At 36.2% G+C, this 19863-nt stretch overlaps 2 long non-coding RNA genes across 2 annotated transcripts; one reads left to right on the top strand and one right to left on the bottom strand.

Annotated features, from left to right (window-relative positions):
- Positions 1–2728: 2728 nt before the first annotated feature.
- On the bottom strand, positions 2729–5626 carry LOC115923068. Its single transcript, XR_004063755.1, has 4 exons — positions 5417–5626; positions 4653–4827; positions 3340–3498; positions 2729–2829 (listed from the first exon to the last, which is right to left on the bottom strand). It is a non-coding gene; the product is annotated as an uncharacterized LOC115923068 (long non-coding RNA).
- Positions 5627–5771: 145 nt separating this feature from the next.
- LOC105440729 lies at positions 5772–8872 on the top strand. Its single transcript, XR_004063756.1, has 2 exons — positions 5772–6177; positions 7115–8872. It is a non-coding gene; the product is annotated as an uncharacterized LOC105440729 (long non-coding RNA).
- Positions 8873–19863: the final 10991 nt, after the last annotated feature.

Here is a 19863-nt window from a genome sequence, read left to right as displayed (position 1 = left end):
GTGATTAGATACTTGTTATTTTCATGCAATATTGATTAAGTTTTAATGAATGTAATATAAACAACATGTTTATCATTTATTATCATGAGTCGGCTTGACGTCATATTGTTGGAATGCGTATCTTAGAGTCATTAACAAATATTACGTTTATCACTATTATGTGTGTTTTTCAAACATGTCCTCATTTCTATTTAATTGTTTTAACTTTGTTTATCTGTTCAGGCTTATTTTGCACGGTTTATTTTGCACATGAAATAAAAACGAACCGCAACACAACGAATGGTGTGATGAGTATTTTCTACCAGTTTCTGCGTGTGATCGGCGTCTTACAAATGGCGTAATCGGCAGGATTTCATCACTGCAAGTGCAAGCCCTGGCTTTCTGTGGAGCTTCTAGTTTTGGGACAACTTGATCGGACATGGACGTCTGGAGACCTGTAAATATTGACGTAGATTTAAGTTGTAGCGATTGTGTGTATTGTATGAATGTTTGTTGCTAAGCTAGTGTGAAGTTTAGTAAGGGGCTACAGTGTGTTTGTTTAGGGTAATTTTATTGAAATTATTTTGTAATGGAATACTTTAATGTATTCAGTTTAAATGGTTTTGGGGAAATTAAGGAGTGATACTATTCATATGTTGTTGCGACTGTCATGATAACACTGTGTTTGGAACAATCCATACCCCCCCCCCAGTCGAAATAAAATAGTCTAAAACTATATAAAAAATATATGAAAAATAGACCAAGAAAATATATTTTCTCACTATTTCTTCTCCCCCAAAATAGATGGAAAATAGTCCAGAAATAGATTAAAAATAGAAGAAAAAATAGCAAAAAAATATATTTTTAGGCCACAGTTTTGGAACGCTTTAAAAATAGCGTAAAAATAGAAAAATATACAGAAAATATATGAAATAAATTTGTCGAAAACTGTAGAAAAAATATATGAAAAATATACTTTCTCACTATTTCTTCTCTCTAAAAAAATAGATGGAAAATAGTACAGAAATAGATTAAAAATAGGAAAAAAAATAGCAAAAAAATATATTTTTAGCCTATATGTTTTGGAACGCTTCAAAAATAGCGAAGAAATAGTAAAATATACAGAAAATATACGAAATAAAAGTCTAAACCTGTATAAAAATATATGAAAAATATATTTTCTCACTATTTTGTTACCCCAAAAATTAGCAAGAAAATAGGAAGAAAATATATGGGAAATAGAAAAAAAATATCTTAAAAATATATCCAGCTTAGATGTTATGGGATCCGCTTAAAATAGAAATAAACAAAATATGTACATATTTTTCAAATGTCTTGTAACAGTTGTGGCACACTGCAGTCACCATCACAATACACCCTCTATATCATCACCTATAACCCTCTCACAATCACATCAACCCTAAAAAAGAGCTGAAAATACACACACATTTCAGATTAGTGGAATTTATAGAAAAAACAAGAATTGAAAGAAATTATTAAAATATTTACAGTTTACGATCTGGGAACATGAATTTAATGGTATATACATCAATGAATTTGTACAGCTGATCATGGAAAAGCATGGACCCTACACAAGAAGATGCCTGAAAATTTGGCTGATGTCGAGATATTGTTTTATCCTCGATATAAAAAATATATATACCGGTATACAAAAATTAAAAAAGGAAAATGTAGAAAAAAAAATGTGCATCCTAATAAACTGAAAGGCAAGGGAATTGTAGCACATAGTTCATATAAAAAAAGAAACGGTTTATCTTCGGCAAATAATAGTTACAGTAATACAGCCAGGAAAATAATTATTAGACCACAAAGTATTGGGCGCATAGATAAATGAAATTTGTATAATTTTCATGGGCTCAATCAGTGGGTTATGAAATCAGTCACCGCTGGTACTAATTAGTACTAATGCTGGAATCTTGGGTAAGAATTCTAAAAACAGTGGTATACAAATATTCTTTTTACGTTAAAAGTGTCCAGATCCGACTAATGCAAGGTCAAAACAATGGAAAATAAAAAGAAAAGACTAACATAACACCTTCGACTTAGGTCTGCATTCATCTTATGCAAATTCGACTTAGGCAGCTGAGAGTTGACTGTATGTGATAGATAGGTTTCTGTTAAATTAAATAAATATACATAAAAATGTATCATAAATGCCAAACATGACATTCCGCCAACCTGTTTGGCACATACAACAACAACAAAATCCAATATTGTGCATATATCGATGCATCACTATACAAGTAATATGGCTACTGAAAGGCAAGGTTAATATTTGCCCTGAATATAATTAAACATATGAAAAGTACACCTATTAACACACTGATGCAGAAGGCAGCTATTGTTTGGCAGTTGATAAACAAAAAACAATAAATAACATTGATGGACACTATACTTTAACCCCCCCCCCCCCCCCCTCCAATACACAAACACTTAAAGATGAAAAGCAAAAAAGTAATAGACTAGAGACCTGTGAGTCTTGTGCTTACCTGAGCATGCAAGCTGGGCACTTTGGTAATTTTTTTCAGTAAATTGAGATACTTTTCCCACACAATTATGCTTTTTCAAGAAGACAATGTTGATTTGGCTTTTTTGTTTTTCTGGGCCCCCCTGGTGCACCCCCCCCCCCCCCCCCACTTGAACAAATTAAGATCCCCTTACTTAGTTTTAAGGGATGACTCCTGCCAAGTCTTAATCTACTTTGTGTATTCTGAAGAAGATTAACACGTTTTTAGCCTTATATTTGATTCCCTCCATCTTTACTCTCAGAGCCTGCCAAAATTCAGCTGATTTGTGTCCGGCCCCCTTCGATCTTCTCGCAATGAATTGCTGAAAGATATAAACATAAACAGAACAAAAATATTAAGAATTATTAGTGATGCTTATCAGAATTGCCAAGAGCAGCATGACATGTTACTGTTGGCTCAAACAACACGATGCTCAGAAATAGAATGATAGTAGTTCTCTGGATGCTGCCCATAAAAAAAAGTCATAAAAGAAGAGCTTCTTGACAGGTAACAGAGTCATGTGAAAGACTTAGATCAGGGCTTAAATTAATCCAAGGCCACCAAGGCGATGGCCGTGGGTGCCCTTTTGATTGGCCTCAATGCCCCTCTCATTGGCCTTGGAGATTTTTTGTGCCCTTTCCAATTATTCCTATTTGTGCTGTAATATAGGAATGTGCCCCACAGAAAAGTGACCTTATAATTGCCCTAAAAATATTGAAATTTAAGGCCTGTTAGATGACATGCAAACTAAGTTAAAGTCGCAATTAAGTCTGGAGAAGAGTTTTATTTTCAACATAGGCCATTATTCAACATTAAAAAATCTACAACTTACGGGTCCTTTCAAGCAAGGCAACAGAGTACCACTTCTTTGTAGCCTCATCGTACGCCTCCTATCCATCGATCTTCATCCTCCTGCCACCTGCCGAACCTTGCTGCTCAAAACCACCCTCTTCACATTATCCAGTGTGACTGAACACGAAGAGTGCATATTCTAGAAAAGAAAACAAAATATATATGATTTAAATCATTTTAGAAAATATATCCTGGAAAAAAGGCATGCATGAATGGGATACTAAAAATGAATGTGATAACTGATATGACATACATATCATTATCAATGATATATAAAAAATATAATTAAATCATTTGGAATTATGTTTTACTTATCATTGATCATACATGTAGGCCTATTATTTGTATTATAGTATTTGTGTCAAGTTTGAATTTGAGAAGTGAAATTGAAATTTCATGAAAGAATGAGGACTTTAAAAAAATACCTCTTTGACCTTTGACCTCTTGAACACAAAATCTAATTACTAGATCGTCACTTGCAAACGCATACATGAGCCAAGTTTTAAATTGATCTGTCAAATGGTTCCCAAGTTATTGCAAGAACCATTCTATTCTAATGTATACAATGACCTTTGACCTTGCAACCTCAAATCTAATCAGATCATCGTCACTCCCATGATATAAATACATACATGAGCCAGGTTTGAATTTGATCCGTCAATTGCTTCTTAATATATTGCAACAATGAAAACACGACGGACGAACAGGCAGCAACCCGAAACAAAATGGCCCGAATAATTCACAAAGACACAAGGAGGTTTGATTTTAACCCATGGTTTACATCTTCATTTACATGACACATTGTCTAAATTTAGCCCAAAATAAGCGCGACACAGTCGGAGGTCCATTTATTAGACGCACGCAAGTCTACGCTTAAATTGCGATAATTTGGTTATCCTATACTTTAGGGTGTTTTATTATTTTCGGTTCCTAACTTCAGTCAACAGCTCTACATGGAGTCGGGCAAACAAAAACGGTCATTTTTTGTAATTTTACCCTAGCTCTAACCCTAACCCTAAACCTAACCCTAAACCTAAACATGCAAAAACTGACCGTTTTTGTACCTGGGCCGAGTTGTCCCCTGGTCCGAGTTAGCCCGACCCCATGGCCATGTAGAGCTGTTGACTGAAGTTAGGAACCGAAAATAATAAAACACCCTAAAGTATAGGATAACCGATAATTTTAAACCATGGGTTATGTAAATGAGGGTTTAAACCATGGGTTAAATTTAAACATCCTTTGTGAATTTGGGCCATTATGTGGTGGGCGGAGGCATACAAATCTATAACTTACGGGTCATTTCAAGCTTAGGCCAAGCTACCACTTCTTGTTAGCCTCATCGTAGGCCTCCCATCCATCGATCCTCATCCTCCGGCCACCGTCCAAATTTTGATGCTCAAAACCAACCTCTATACTAGCTCTTCACCTTATCCAGTGTGACTGTAAACACGACGAGTGCATGCATATTCTAGAAAAGAAAACAAAAAATTAGACCTTAGATTAACTTAGAATAGATTTAGAATAGACTCTAGATCTAGGGTTATCTAGAAATGATAAAAATTATTTTACAAAATAGATGAACGGGAACTACTAGATCTATCATGCTGATGATAGGCCCTAACACTTTTTTATAAGTAACCGAGTGATACGATTATGACGTAGAACGTAGAGTGATAAACCTATCAATGATATCAACAAAACATATTTTAATTATAAATTTGATAAACATCAACTCTAAAATTAAAAATTAAAATTAAAAATGGGGATTTCTGTTGTCAAATCAGCTTCTTCCTGTTTTTTCGGAATGAAATGCAGCAATATCTTCATTATTTCTCACCCAATTTCAAAGTAAATATCATCCCTAGGTTTATTTTTAGAACCTGTATCCATGGATTTCACATCTAACAACTTTTAGCGTAGATTCTAGAATTCTAGATTTAAAATACTCAGTCAGTAGGCCTATAGGGGCCTATTGCGTAACGGCCAACCAACGGTCGTCTCGGAATCATACACTCGGCATGCACTACGGTACTCACTCAATGACTCAGAGCACTCACCTTCAATTTATCATCGCTGTATCTGGCTGGTTTCTTGCTTGCTCGCGATTGGTTCACGGGAATATCATTAGAATCTACTGCAGTACTGGAAGGCATTAATCACATAAAATCAATCGCTTCTCTTGGGGAAAACTATAGGCCTATATCTCAATGACTTCGGATGATTTGATGAGGATTTCGTAACTCATTAGTTGAACTTCCCGCTAGCTGTACCGTTAATGTTATGGTAATACGGCGCATGCGTTGTTCATCAACACTTACATACAACCACAGATAAGTATTTGTTTCTTGTATTTTCGGGAAAAAATGCCGATATTTAAAAAGTTTTATACCGATTTTATTTTTTTTTAACACAATGAGCGATATTTTTTTTTTTAACTGCAACTAATCAAATGATTAATCTCTAGATTTTTTAGATGAGAACGTTCAATCTAAACGTCTTTGCGTTCAAACAAATTCAACGTACGTACGATCTCTGTATTGCGCGCGCGCATAGCCTATATAGCGAGCGCCTATAGCAGCCGAAGCCTACAGCGATGCGAATGCGGTTCCAAAATATAGGCTCAACGAGCACGATATCCACCTAGATTCGTCTGTACTATTCGCGTCTCGAAATACCTCATTTTCTGGCGTTTTCATCATGGATGAAAGACTTTAATGAGCTTATTGCTGATATATCAAATATCTCCAGGAAAAGACAGAAAAATGAAGAATGGATGAAATCCAAAGCAAAAGAGCGGAGAAACAGTGCACTACTGAAGGTAAGTTCGTTTGTGCCCAAGTCAGTCCCATGTGTGTAATTTGATGTTAGGATTGCGATTTCATTTTGTTTCCTCTGATTTCATTTTTTTTTCATCTGATTTCATTTCTGTTTCATCAATCGTACAATCTATGTATTGAAAACACATTGAATCGTATCAAGATGAAAAAGGCCCTTTATAAAGAATTATTAGGTTTGTTTTGGAATCAATAGACCTACAAAAACTTGCAAACTGATCAAGAAGAAAAAACTTGATTTGATTATTAATTAATAAGACGTAAGACTAAGTCTAAGAGATAAGATATATGTTAGGGGCAATGAAATGATCTAATATAATCATTCATTAGTCTAAGAATCAACCATAGTCAGCGGCAGCCTTTTAAAGCATAAATTGAGACATTTTTCCTAATCCTAGTCAAAAATATAATTTCTATTTGGCGCAGTCATTGTGATGCTGATGACTGATGGTGCTATACTGCTGGTTTACTAAACATGATTTTCTTAATTCAAAATAATACTGCTAGCCATATTGCATTTGTTTTCATTCACCTGAGCTGTTAGCTAGCTATTACAGCTTAACTTTGGCATGGTTTTGAAATGCATGATGTTTTGCTAGATTAGTTATGAAAAAGCAATAATAAATAACTCGGTCTAAAAAAACCTGTAAAGAATTTCTTAAAGAATTACTTTCAAAATTCCTTCTTTCATTTGTTGGTCATATGTCCAGGTACAGCTACGATAGTTGAATTGGCATACATCTAGCATGTGTACTCTTGTTTTAACTATACAATCGCCATATAGAACGCGACATGACATGGAACACACTGGTCAAAATCAGCTTTGATTTTAATCCAAAATTAAATTCATTCTGACCAGGATATTGCTTTTGCTGTATTTTGCTGATTTTGATTTAAATTTTACTTTTTATCCTAATTCAGGTTAACGGCCAGCCGTTGTATGCCGTCATCCATCACAATGCCTTTGTAAAGCAGCAATCCTTGACGAGGGGGGGGGGGCATTGATGACATCTTCCATGCTCTCTCTAAGAAGATTCCAAGACAAGATGCATTCATAGCAGCGTACAAAACGGATGTTAATTAAAAGCTCTTGCTCGCACGCAGTAGCCATCAACATTGAAGAGAAAAATCATGCAGCTACTGCTTTGCATGGACCACGCACCTACCTTGAAACTGTCAAGGAGTTTTATGCAGCAATCTGCATATATCGGAGCAATGGATGTTGATAGTGATGAGAAGGAGGATGAATCAACAGTTGTCATGTATCATGTTTGATGAATGAAACTATAAAGAGGCATGTTAATTTAATTCAATTGACAAAGTCGATAAACGTATCACTAAAATAGTTCTGGAATGCATCAGAGTATAGATCCTTCCAGATAAATGATTCCATTAGGAATGGTATTTTACTATTTTTGTTGTTGGTAGTTTAACTTTAAAGCTTTCAAATTAAGATGTGAATTTGCCAAATATTCATGGCGTAAGATAAAACAGTTATATATGTTTTGAGATTGAAATTAAATGGCGTACTAATCACCTCCCGGAAGTACAGGCCAGGTATCAAAAGAAACAGTTGCACCGTTGGTTTTAGGTAAAATGTTAGCATTAATTATGGTGACATTGATTACTTTTTGAAATGTTTTACAGAATTTTATAATGAGGTATTTTGTATAAACGATCAAGTCGATCATTGTGTTTGCAAAACAGCATACTACCATACTGTTATTTCCAAATTTGCCCTGAGCAATACACTCCTCTGTACTGATCAGTTTACTGGTGCAAATAATCCTAATATTTCATTGGTAAAGAAAGAGAGAGAAGAAACCTGTGTCATCAATATATTGAAGATTGTAGAGGTATGCGTGTGGATGGATGTCAGGTTAAATGATGTATTTGTTGCACATTAAACTTATCAGTCTGGCGGGACGTTTGCCATGAAGCATACTCTCGACAGTCACTGTTATGAATTTGTTAGGTAACTTTAATTCAAATTGCTAGCAGCATAGTGAAGGCTTGTCAATAGTTCTGCTTCTGTAATTCTGTTGAGTGTTGACACTGCAGCCTCTTCTATCGTACCATCACTTTTGGGCCGACTGCCCTTCTGTCTTTACACAATTGAGAAATAAATGTTGTCAACCAGCATATGTTACTTTAAAACAAAAATGAGAGTAATGTAACAAGAGTTTTCTATTACATTTTAGCCTTGTGAAAGGAAAGTTATGTAATTATCATATTTTTTTCCATGTTAGTGATGTCACATAATCATTAATGATTCAATGTTGTATACATACTCACATTTTTAGTAAACATTGTGAATTGGTGATGATAATGTACATTAATTGATATTTTGAAAATTTATATTATCACATGGAATGATGACTAGGGCTGGCAGTAGGGGCAATGTTTAGGATTCTTTCAACTCTGTGGCTAAATCAGGATTCTCACCCTGTAACGACTATAAAGTAGTTTTACTAAAAGTGCCGTATTCATAGTCGCTTATATTGTAGTGGCCATGGAATTTTTGTTAAAGGTTCTTATATCTCTATTCTAAGTTCTTGCTCATTTTTATGTATAACAATGCCTTGGCAGAGAGTACTGTGCTACCACTGCTGTGCAGTGTTTACTTTTTAGTATACTGATAGACCAATGAGTAAATAAAAGATAACAGTTAACAAATAATTGAAAAGAATACGTATTTTCATTAATTTTGGGAATGGCTGCTGGTCCTGGAAAAAAAAGGCTCCCTGTTCTTTAAAAAATAAGAACCGAGAGCCTTGACTTACATAAATTTGTAACAAAAATGTTCTTCTCGACCGCCTGCGAAACATGTCCAGATACTTAACTGAGCTACAAATTGTTTTGATATGAGAAATAAATTTGCTTTTGATTATTTTTCCCATTTCTCAACGAAAGCCTTACTGGAGCCAGTTATAATTGGAATGGAGTAACACACTCAATGGTTGAAAAATATAAGCAGAAAAACAAAAAACATAATTTGATTTGTCCAAAAGAAGTGCAAAAAATAGCAGGAAACTAGTGATTAACTTTTGAAGACCAAAAAATAGTATAAAATAGGTCAACATTTTTTCTGCTGTAAGTGCAAAAAATAGCAGGAAAATAGTGATTAACTTTTGAAGACGAAAAAATAGATGAACATGTTAAGTGCAAAAAATAGCAAGAAAATAGTGAATAACTTTTAAAGACGAAAAAATAGTATAAAATAGGTAAACATATGTTGTCAAGTGCAAAAAATAGCAGGAAAATAGGCACAAACTTTGAAAGACGAACAAAATAGTATAAAATAAGTTAACATGTAATATGTTAAGTGCAAAAAATAGCAGGAAAATAGTGAAATACTTTTAAAATACAAAGAAAATAGTACAAAAATAGGTTAACATGATATGATAAGTGCAAAAAATAGCAGGAAAATAGTCAAAACATCTAAAAGAAGAAAAAATAGTTTAAAAATAGTGCATAAAAAAGAGACACAATTGGGGAAAATAGTGTAAAAATAGAAATAGCTAAAAAATAGTTTATTTTTTCACTATTTTTTAATGAAAATAGTCAAAAAATAGCCACCTCGTCGGGGAAAATGGAAAAAATATACAAAAAATAGTGTAGTTTTTTTACTATTTTTTAAGAAAATAGCCAAAAACTACATCAATAAATCAAGAAATAGCGAAAAAATATATGGAAAATAGTGAAAAAATATATTTTCCTGCTCGTCAAAATGACTGGGGCCCTTTCGTATTTAATTTCAGCTGGTTGGATGGAGCCTCAAATTAAGGGAAGGCATACAAAGACACCGGTATTTTATAATATTGATAGGAGGGATAGCAGTACATGTAGGTGTAGAGCAATTATGAAGCTCTAGCTTTATCACTTATGAATAGTTGGAATATTCCTTTATTTGAACTTGTAAATTGTTGATATTTAAAGTTCGGCAAGACATTTGTTAAAGTTTTGGTAACTTAGGTAAGTTAGGTTGTAGCATGTATATTACATTCATTGAATTGATATGCATGGTGGATATCCCTTTTAGTTTTAGAGACTGCTTTTGAAAAAGCAGGGGAGCCCATGAACGTGAAATGTTGTTTCAGTTTGGGTCAGCAATTGTTCGGAGTAACTATATGTGCGTGTGTTGTGTAATGGATATTGTATTGTTTTATACTGAGATTTCTGGAATGTAACTGGGATTTGGCTGGAATTACTGTTGGACTTAGCCTGGATAGTGTATTTAATGTTTATTCCGAAAACCTCGACATGAGACCGGAATCATTCATGGTAGAAATACTGGGGCGACTTTTTAGGAACAGTAGGGTTTATCTCTCTATCTTTGTTTTTCTGTTAACCTCGTAGAGAGGCCGGAAAGGGCACATTGGTAGCGGAGAGGATTAGCCAAAAGTTATAAGATTTCTTTGATTGCAATGTCGAATTTTTGTATCTTAGGAGTTTATTAAGATGTGAAAGGAATATCCATAGGGCAAGGTTGTTACGAAATATAGTTGATTGTTTTACTGCTGTATTTGCTAGAGCGTGTAAAGGTACTATAAGGACGATTATTGTTTTTGTGTGTTTAAGATTATACTGAGTAGATTAATTGGGTATACCGTGAAAATCATCTGGCTTGTTGGAGATGCCTGTAATATCAAGATTTGTGTTGATAACTAAGGTTTGGCAGTAGAGACTCTGGAACTGTTAGGATCGGTTGGGTAGCACTAATGTTAATGCTAGGAGCCTCGACATGAGACCAGCATTACATAATAAGGAGTGCTAGAATGACTGAAACAGTTGAGTTTTTGCACTAGATATGTTTTCTGTGATTCTCATCATGAGACCAGAAAGTTCGTATAAGTGGTGCGGGTTGGCCAATAACGTGTTATGATTTCAATTTTTATATTCTGTATTATGCAAAAATATTTTTAATCACATGGTTAATTTTGATTTGCATATGTAGGCATCGGTATTAGGATCAGGAAACAGCAATGATGGGCAGAAGATATAGTGGGAATTTAGTATTATTTTGTTGTAGTCTGAGTGTCGGGACGACACTCAATTAAGCAGGGGAGTGTGTAACAGGTCAGAATTGAACTGTTTTATAGTGAAAAATATATATCTATTTCTAATCAATATCTTCTCAGGAGGAAAGTAAGAAGTTTATATGTTAACAAACTTTGTACTTCAAAGAAGTATGACTCACACATATTCTGAGTAGAAGCTATCAATTTGGCCAAAACATGACATTCCACAGCTATGAGAGAGTTAATGTTGTATGGTCACTTGGTCAAAGGTTGGTAACTCGACCCCCCCCCCCCCTCCCTTCCAGAACACTTGTAATAACTTAGCCGAATGTAAACATTAGATAAGAACCACCAAACTTCCAAAACAAAAGACTTCCTGTCTCCCTCCCAGAATGGTACAACGAATCCTCTTCTTTCTCTAATCATTTCATGAAACATCAGAGCTTCGGCGCTTCGCGCGTAATGGGGGGGGGGGGGGGCAGCGAGTTTTATTAAGTTTTTAAATATTAAGTTTTTACACTTTTCTCGTTATTTTGGTGATAAATAACACTTTCACAACTATATTATGCTCAAATATTTGCTCGCTAGCTTCGCTCGCTAGCCGAATTGTGAAACCAGAAAATTACTTTTTCGGGCAAGAGGCTTAAGCCCCCTCCCTCCTCCCCCTCCCCCGATGAAAATGTCAAAAATTGTACCGGTATGGTGCTTCTTATATGACCTTGGTATATTGAGTTGAAAAAACGGTCTGCACAATTTTCAAATTTTCGCCCCCCCCCCCCCCCCCTTATTGGAAAATCCTGGATCCGCGCCTGACTAGCCCCCGCTGCGTACATCCATGATTCAGTGGCTAAGCAGCAATAGCCTCGTTACTGTGAGCCCCAAAGATCAAAACCGTGTCGATGTGCTATATTAGTGCCCTTTATGAGGCATTAATCTTCATTACTGTTAGTTTTGACTTTTGGCCGTACGTGTAGGTCCCATAGTTGATTAGCATAGAAGCAAACACATGTCACGCAAAGTGCAAAACAAACACTCACAAACTATTATTCAATAATATCTGAGAATGTATACTATTATTTAGATCTATTAGGAATAAATCATTGTCAAAATTATTCCATAAATTGGGGTAAAAAAAATATTCCACCATTATGACCAACGGTGTATATTAACAGCATATGCCTACCAAACTGTATTTGCATGTATCTGTGGCACTGTTCGCCTACCCATTACTAAATTCACGAGGAACCATTGCGTCCTTGTAATACGCGCAGTAGAGCTTTGCCTAGTAAATATTAAAGACGCCTCGGGTTCATAGCAGGATGTAACGTCCCCTTGTGCCTATAGAAACAACTAAGTCTCTCATAGCAGTCAATATATCTATATTATATACCTTACTTTAAGAATCTTTCCTAATCCTGTCGAATTTTTGTCCTGCAGTTTTGACCAATCAGAGGCCCAAAATATTCATGTGCGGTATATATAATGAATTGTTTCATTTAGAGTAATTATTACCCCCCCCCCCCCCTAGAATTTAAAGAAAAAAAATACAATTACCAATGCCGTCACACGTGACTCCTGCATCTTGACGATGCTCACAGTTGTGAGATAAGTAACCATTGTGTTGACAGAAGGCGATGTTTGACTCAGATCCCGTGCAATTCACATTATCCAGGATAATTTCCCCTGTGCCTTCGCGAAAGGTTGCGTTGGTGTAATAAGCAGAAGCACGTGGATATCCCAATGTATGACAAACGACGTGGGCGTCATTTAAATCCCAGTCATCGCCGCACACTGTACCGTATGCTCCTTGGTAGTAAACCTCAACTGTTCCTTCAAATGATCCACTTCTTCCACCACGCACACGGGTCCTCAGAGGTTCTGTTAATGTTAAACAATATTTATTGACATTAGAATGTGCATCAAATGATACCTCTTTAAATACCCCAGTCAAATAAACGGGGACCGAAAAAGAAATTGCAATGCCTCAAAAGGCCCAGAATCGGTTGGTTTGGTGTTGGTTTGGTATCGTTTTGGCTGTTTGACTGGATAGTATCCATTAAGGTAACTGTCCAGCTCGTATAGTCACTTAAGCATTATCAAACTTACACGTCAAAGGCAGTATACATTCGGAATTAAGAAGAATGATATTCATTAAAAAGTCATTGCATTTTGCATGACTTGTCCTGTAATTCGCTTAAGTTGTTACCGGCATACCCTTCCCAGCATGCCTAGCGACACTAGCGACAACATAGGTGTGCATCAGCTACGCATTATCCAACCAGTCGTAGGCGTGTTTCTAAATATAGCCTCTAACGTAACCATAACCAACGCAGGAACGAGCTTCCCTGCATAATGGGCATAGGCCTATTATCGGTACCAATTAAATAATCTTAACAATAGTATTTTCCATGTCAAGCAATGTTCATAGATCTTCGTAGCTTTTGAAAAAAAGGTGTTTTTTGAAAGAAAAAATACTAAATCATGTTTCTTACTCAAAATTCAGATGTTTATTGATCCCAATTCCATTAAAATTGGTTTCGAAATGAAGATGATTGAAATTTCTTTCATAATTATCAAATTCATGGGGATTCAGAACATTATTTACAAATACTTAATTACTTAATAATTGGCACCAATTTATCTGCAAGAATTAATTGAGGAATACAAACCCTCACGCAGTTTACGGTCATCTTCACAATTAAACCTCGTATCTACTTCTGTGTCAACTCTTTTTTATGGTAATCGCTCCTTTCGCAAAGCTTCTGCTGAACTTTGGAACAGATTACCTTTAAATGTAAAAAACTGTCAAACTGTTAACCTATTCAAAACTAGTCTCAAGACACATTTATTCAAAATTGCGTTTGATGATTAATTCTGAACCTTCTGAACCTTCTGAAATTGTAGTCAGCAGGGCGGTGTTCCGCATGTCGCTAACTTGTATGGCAGGTAATGCATGCTAGAGTGTGTTTCTGAAATTATCAACTGATGTAGCTATTACGGACTGCTGGTCGAGGGCATTCCATGCTCGTCCAGTTCTTGGAAAAAAGGAGTATTTGTATACGTCCTTTCTGGCAAAGGGGATTTCTATTGAGTGTTGGTGGTTTCTTCTTAACCTTGACCCTGTTGATACTTGTATGTAGTCCTCTTGCTTTAGGCCCACCTTTCCCTTGTAGATTTTGTACAGCATAACCAAACGACTCATTTCCCTCCTGCGTTCGAGTGATTCCCATTCAAGGCAGGTCTGCATTTGTGTGACACTGCTGTCCCTTTGGTAGTTCCCTGTTACGAAGCGTGCTGCCCTCCTTTGAACTGCATCCAGTTTATTAATCTGCCCTATCCTGTATGGGTCCCAGGCACAGCTTGCGTATTCTAACACTGGTCTCACTAGGGTCTTGTATGCGAGGGCTTTCACATTCCCTGGGCAAAACCATAGATTTCTCCTGAGGAATCCTAACGTGCGGTTGGCTTTCATGGCTGTGTTGTCAACATGGTTCGCCCATGTCAGTTTACTGTCTATTTCTACTCCCAGGTAAGGATGAGAATTTGTCTGTTGTAAGTATTGTCCACAGAAGATATAATCCCTTGTCAGAGGTTTTTTCTTGTTCGAGATGATCATTACTGAACACTTGGAAGCGTTGAACTTCATGTTCCACCTATCTTGCCACGACTCCAGAGATGTAAGATCCGCCTGTAAGGAGTCTGTGTGCCTCTCGTTCTCTACTTCCTTGTATACCAAACAGTCATCTGCGAATAGTCTGGTCTGGCTTTTCAGCAGGTCTGGGAGGTCATTGATATACATCAGGAACAGTAACGGCCCGAGCACTGTCCCCTGGGGCACCCCGGATAGAACTTTGCTTGTTGATGACATACTACCTTCACAAGTCACTCTCTGGGTTCGGAATGTCAAGAAATTCCTAAGCCACCGATGTGTATGGTGTCTAATCCCGTAGTAGTGAAGCTTTTCCAGTAGTCGTTCATGTGGAACCTTGTCGAACGCTTTAGCAAAGTCCAAGATGGCCATGTGTACCGAGTTACCCCGGTCAAGTATTCTAGCAACATCATCGATCGTTGAGATAAGTTGAGTTTCGGTGGATCGCTTCGCTCTAAATCCATGTTGTGTATCCACTAGCACATCGTTTTCTTCCAGATGGTCCATGATATGTGAGTGAATTATATGTTCCAGAATTTTACTCACGACACAAGTCAACGACACAGGTCGATAGTTTTCTGGAGCGGCTTTATCTCCTTTCTTGAAGATAGCACAGATATTAGCCATCTTCCATTGATGTGGCAAGATCCCATTGTCCATAGAATCCTGGAACAAGTCTGTTAACAATGGTGCCAGTTTTGATGCAAACATCTTCAAGAACCAGGGAGGTATTTGGTCAGGTCCTGGTGCTTTGTTTGGAGATAGGTCCTGCAACTGCAATTAACTCTGTTCACTTTGATGTGTATTCCATATGTATTGTAATTTGTATGTCTATTTGCATTTTTAGTTTTGTATAAGATGTAATTGTATATCATTCTATTTTGTGTGTATAGCGCTTAGAGACTTCGGTGGTAAGCGCTTGATAAGTAACGTTTTTATTATTATTATTATTATACTTTTTTCGTCAAAAGGGCCACTTTTGTTGTTACGCCCCCTCCGATTTAACTTTTAACGTCTTTTGGTATGGCGCGGCCGGGGTTCGAACCCACGACCTCTCGGTTGTGAGGCGGACGCTCTACTGACTGAGCCAAATCACCGGTATAAAGCCAACACACCGGTTTGTGTCCTAGTGGCAGGTAAACGCCTCTTTTCTTACTTTGGCTCTCTACTTGCATCAATCAACCTGGTGTTTTTTGTCATTTTCAAATGACTCATTGAGGGTGAATAAGTGAATCTATGTACTTTGCCCAGTGGAGCACAAGCAGCTTTTGTGAAATATTCCGCATGGCTGCTCGACAAGCTGCTGTTCCAGTACAACAGTTATCAGGGGTTTTTCGTTTGTCACGTCGACATAGTCGACGTCAAAGATGTGACGTCATTTCGGCGATTTGCGCATGCGTCGGGTCGTCTGGCGTCGTCAGGCCAAATTTGCGAACCTGTTCACCGATGATTTGAGGTTCGTCTGAAAACTAGTGGCCCATCGTCAGAATGACGTCATCTTGCTACATCGCAGCATAAATCAGAAAGTTAAGACAGAAAGAGAAAGTGATAGAATGATAAAAAACATAGAATAACATAATAAAAGGTAATAGAAGGAAAAAACAAAGAATAACATAAGGAAAGACAGAAAGAGAAGGTGAAAGAAGGAAAAAACAAAGAATAACATAAGGAAAGACAGAAAGTGAAAGAAGGAAAAAACAAAGAATAACATAAGGAAAAACAGAAAGAGAAGGTGAATGAAGGAAAAAACAAATAATAACATAAAGAAAGACAGAAGAGAAAGTGAAAGAAGGAAAAAACAAAGAATAATATAAGGAAAGACAGAAAGAGAAGGTGAAAGAAGGACAAAACAAAGAATAACATAAGGAAAGACAGAAGGAGAAGGTGAAAGAAGGGAAAAGGAAAAATCAAAGAATAACATAAGGAAAGACAGAAAGAGACAGTGAAAGAAGGACAAAACAAAGAATAACATAAGGAAAGACAGAAAGAGAAGGTTATAGAAGGAAAAAACAAAGAATAACATAAGGAAAGACAGAAGAGAAAGTGAAAGAAGGAAAAAACCAAGAATAACATAAGTAAAGACAGAAAGAGAAGGTAAAAGAAGGAAAAAACCAAGAATAACATAAGAAAAGACAGAAGCAGAAGGTGAAAGAAGGGAAAGGGTAAAAAAAACAAAGAATAACATAAGGAAAGACAGAAAGAGACAGTGAAAGAAGGAAAAAAAAGAATAACATAAGGAAAGACAGAAAGAGAAGGTTAAAGAAGGAAAAAACAAAGAATAACATAAGGAAAGACAAAAAGAGAAAATGATAAAAAATAGACAATGGAAAGATAGAAGAGAAGATGAAAGAAGGAAAAAACAAAGAATAACATTAGGAAAATAGAGAGAGTATAATAGAATAATAAACGAAGAATAAGATAAGAAGTGAAAGAAGGAGAAATTGAATAAGCGCGTGCGGGGGCCATTACGTCATCCTGAAGAGAACGGGCGTCGACTAAAAACGAAAAGGGTTATTAACTAGTGGACAGGACGGGGGTCTGACGCCAATTCGCATCGTTAGAGGACGGGAACGCCGTCCTCGTCCACAGAAACGAAAAGCCCCTAATGAATTTTACAAGCAACTGAATCGTGGCATCTGATTGGCTGACAGCTAATTTGTCATTGGATTTTGGCATTTATTATTGATAGTTTCATGTTTCAAGAAATAGGGCCCTAATGTTGTTAGGAATAAGGTTTTGTAGACATTTGAACAATAGGGACTTTTCGATTTGCGTGGACGTGGACGTGTGACTTCCTTTTCAGGCAATGTCAGTCACGTGTGACGTCATTTTAAGGCACTGGCAGTTGCAGTCCACGTTCTCGTCGTGCAAATCGAAAAGTCCCTAATACCAGTTCTGTATAGACTTTCAACAAGATCACATGTGGGCTTGCATGCAAAAACCGAGTAAGAGCCACACCACATAGCAAATTGTGATGGGTTGCTCTAAAAGGCACACGATTTCAACAAACCCTCGTATAAATGACATGAAATCATATTCACTAAGATTAAAAACAACGGCTTGATTCTCAGAGCTGTACTTTCTTTTCCTCAGTTAAAAAAAATGTTGGGAGACCATAGTTTAGGTTAAAGACCTCTTTTGGAGATTCGGACCTCAGTGTATGTCATGTGTGCTCTGATTTATAGAATTAAAATTCTTATTACCGTCCTTGTATATGTTTATATCTCTCTATATTTTTAATTTATTTGTAAATTGAACATTTTCAGCCTGCGAGCTGCTTGTTTGATGTGATTTCTCAATAAAAAAAAATAAAAATAAAAAAATAAAAAATTGTATGGTGGCTCAGTGGTTAGAGCTTAATGAACGGGAGGTCGTGGGTTCGAACCCCAGCCGAGTCATACCAAAGACTTATAACAATGGGACCTTCTGCCTTCTAGCTAGGCGCTCAGCATATTAGATTGGAGAAGGGTAGTTAACATATTATGTTATGCAGGGCCAGCTGGAAGAGCAGTTTCATAACTGAAGTGGCTACCCTGGGTTAATAAACGTTATTATTATTATTGCTATTATCGGTACCATTTAAATAATCTTAACAATAGTATTTTCCATGTCAAGCAATGTTCATAGATCTTCGTAGCTTTTGAAAAAAGGTGTTTTTTGAAAGAAAAAATACTAAATCATGTTTCTTACTCAAAATTCAGATGTTTATTGATCCCAATTCCTTTAAAATTGGTTTCAAAATGAAGATGATTGAAATTTCTTTCATAATTATCAAATTCATGGGGATTCAGAACATGATGTCTCGATTCAGAACATAATGCCTCTTTTCATAAGCATTGGTATTTGTGTAATAAAGAGAAGGGGAAAGAAGAAAGGTGGACGGAGAGAGACAAAGAGGAAATAAGGGCGGTGGAGAAATGAGAAAGAGTCAGGTAGATGCCAGATCAAGGTGTGTCTGATCCTTTTGAAAATGAAATGGTCGAAAACTATTTAGTAATGTACAACATGATGTAAAGGTACAATGGAATTTGAAGCATGTAAAATTAAACACGCATTAGGATATAATTTATGGCAAAGTTTTCTATCCCGTAAATCTGGGGAGGATGAAAAACGGTTCAGTTGAAACGAAAATAATTATTGTAAAATATATATGTTTCATTTCTTTAAATCGCTGATCATTTTTCTTTTTCTTATTTCACTTGCCAACTGTAATAATTGACAAATATCTGTTAGACTTTTTTAAAACACCATGTGTCTTCTTCTGCCTCGCCCTCCCTTGTAAATACAATTGCATTTAACTTAAATAAAAAGTAAAAGGATTCATCTTTATCTGATTAAAAACAAGAACAACACGTGAATTTTTAAAGAAAAAGACCATAAGATTGTACTAAACAGTGATCTGGTATCCTGGGTATGTTCCAACACAATATGAAGAAGTTACTATGTACATACGCACCTATTAATAATACACATGGGCAACCATGTACCAATGCTCTGTTATCCCCCTTAAGAATATTGATAAGCTTTGTACTATACTTTACAAACGAAAATATTAAATGTTACTCACGAACAGCATTTACTGTTGTCATCACATGCATAAACAGAAGAAATCCAATCATTCTAATTTGATCGGGTTCCTTCATCTTGTTACGATTAATTGAAGCCAATCCCGATATACCAGGCACTCGAGTAGGTCTATGCTGTAATGGTGAGATGGCTATATCCTTGTTATTGTTATTATTCCAAATTTTGACGCGCGATTGATTTCCATTCATTCTTTGAAGCAATGACAACATACGAGCTGTCAGACTTTCTTTGGGAGTTTTGATTGTATCGAAGGTCAATATCACCCATGCATATTACCGCTAATGTATGCCCAGTCTTCCACCTTCAAGTGTCTCTCTTTTGTTTGTCTAGTATGTCTTGAAATGTCATGTGTTTTCGTATTCACTTCAATTCAAAGAGATTCTAGGGGGAGAATAAGCATTCTTACTTGTCTT

This window comes from Strongylocentrotus purpuratus, unplaced genomic scaffold, assembly GCF_000002235.5.
Source record: "Strongylocentrotus purpuratus isolate Spur 01 unplaced genomic scaffold, Spur_5.0 spur5_scaffold_13, whole genome shotgun sequence".
In the NCBI taxonomy this organism is placed as follows: domain Eukaryota; kingdom Metazoa; phylum Echinodermata; class Echinoidea; order Camarodonta; family Strongylocentrotidae; genus Strongylocentrotus; species Strongylocentrotus purpuratus.
This window is presented reverse-complemented; position numbering and strand designations above follow the sequence as displayed.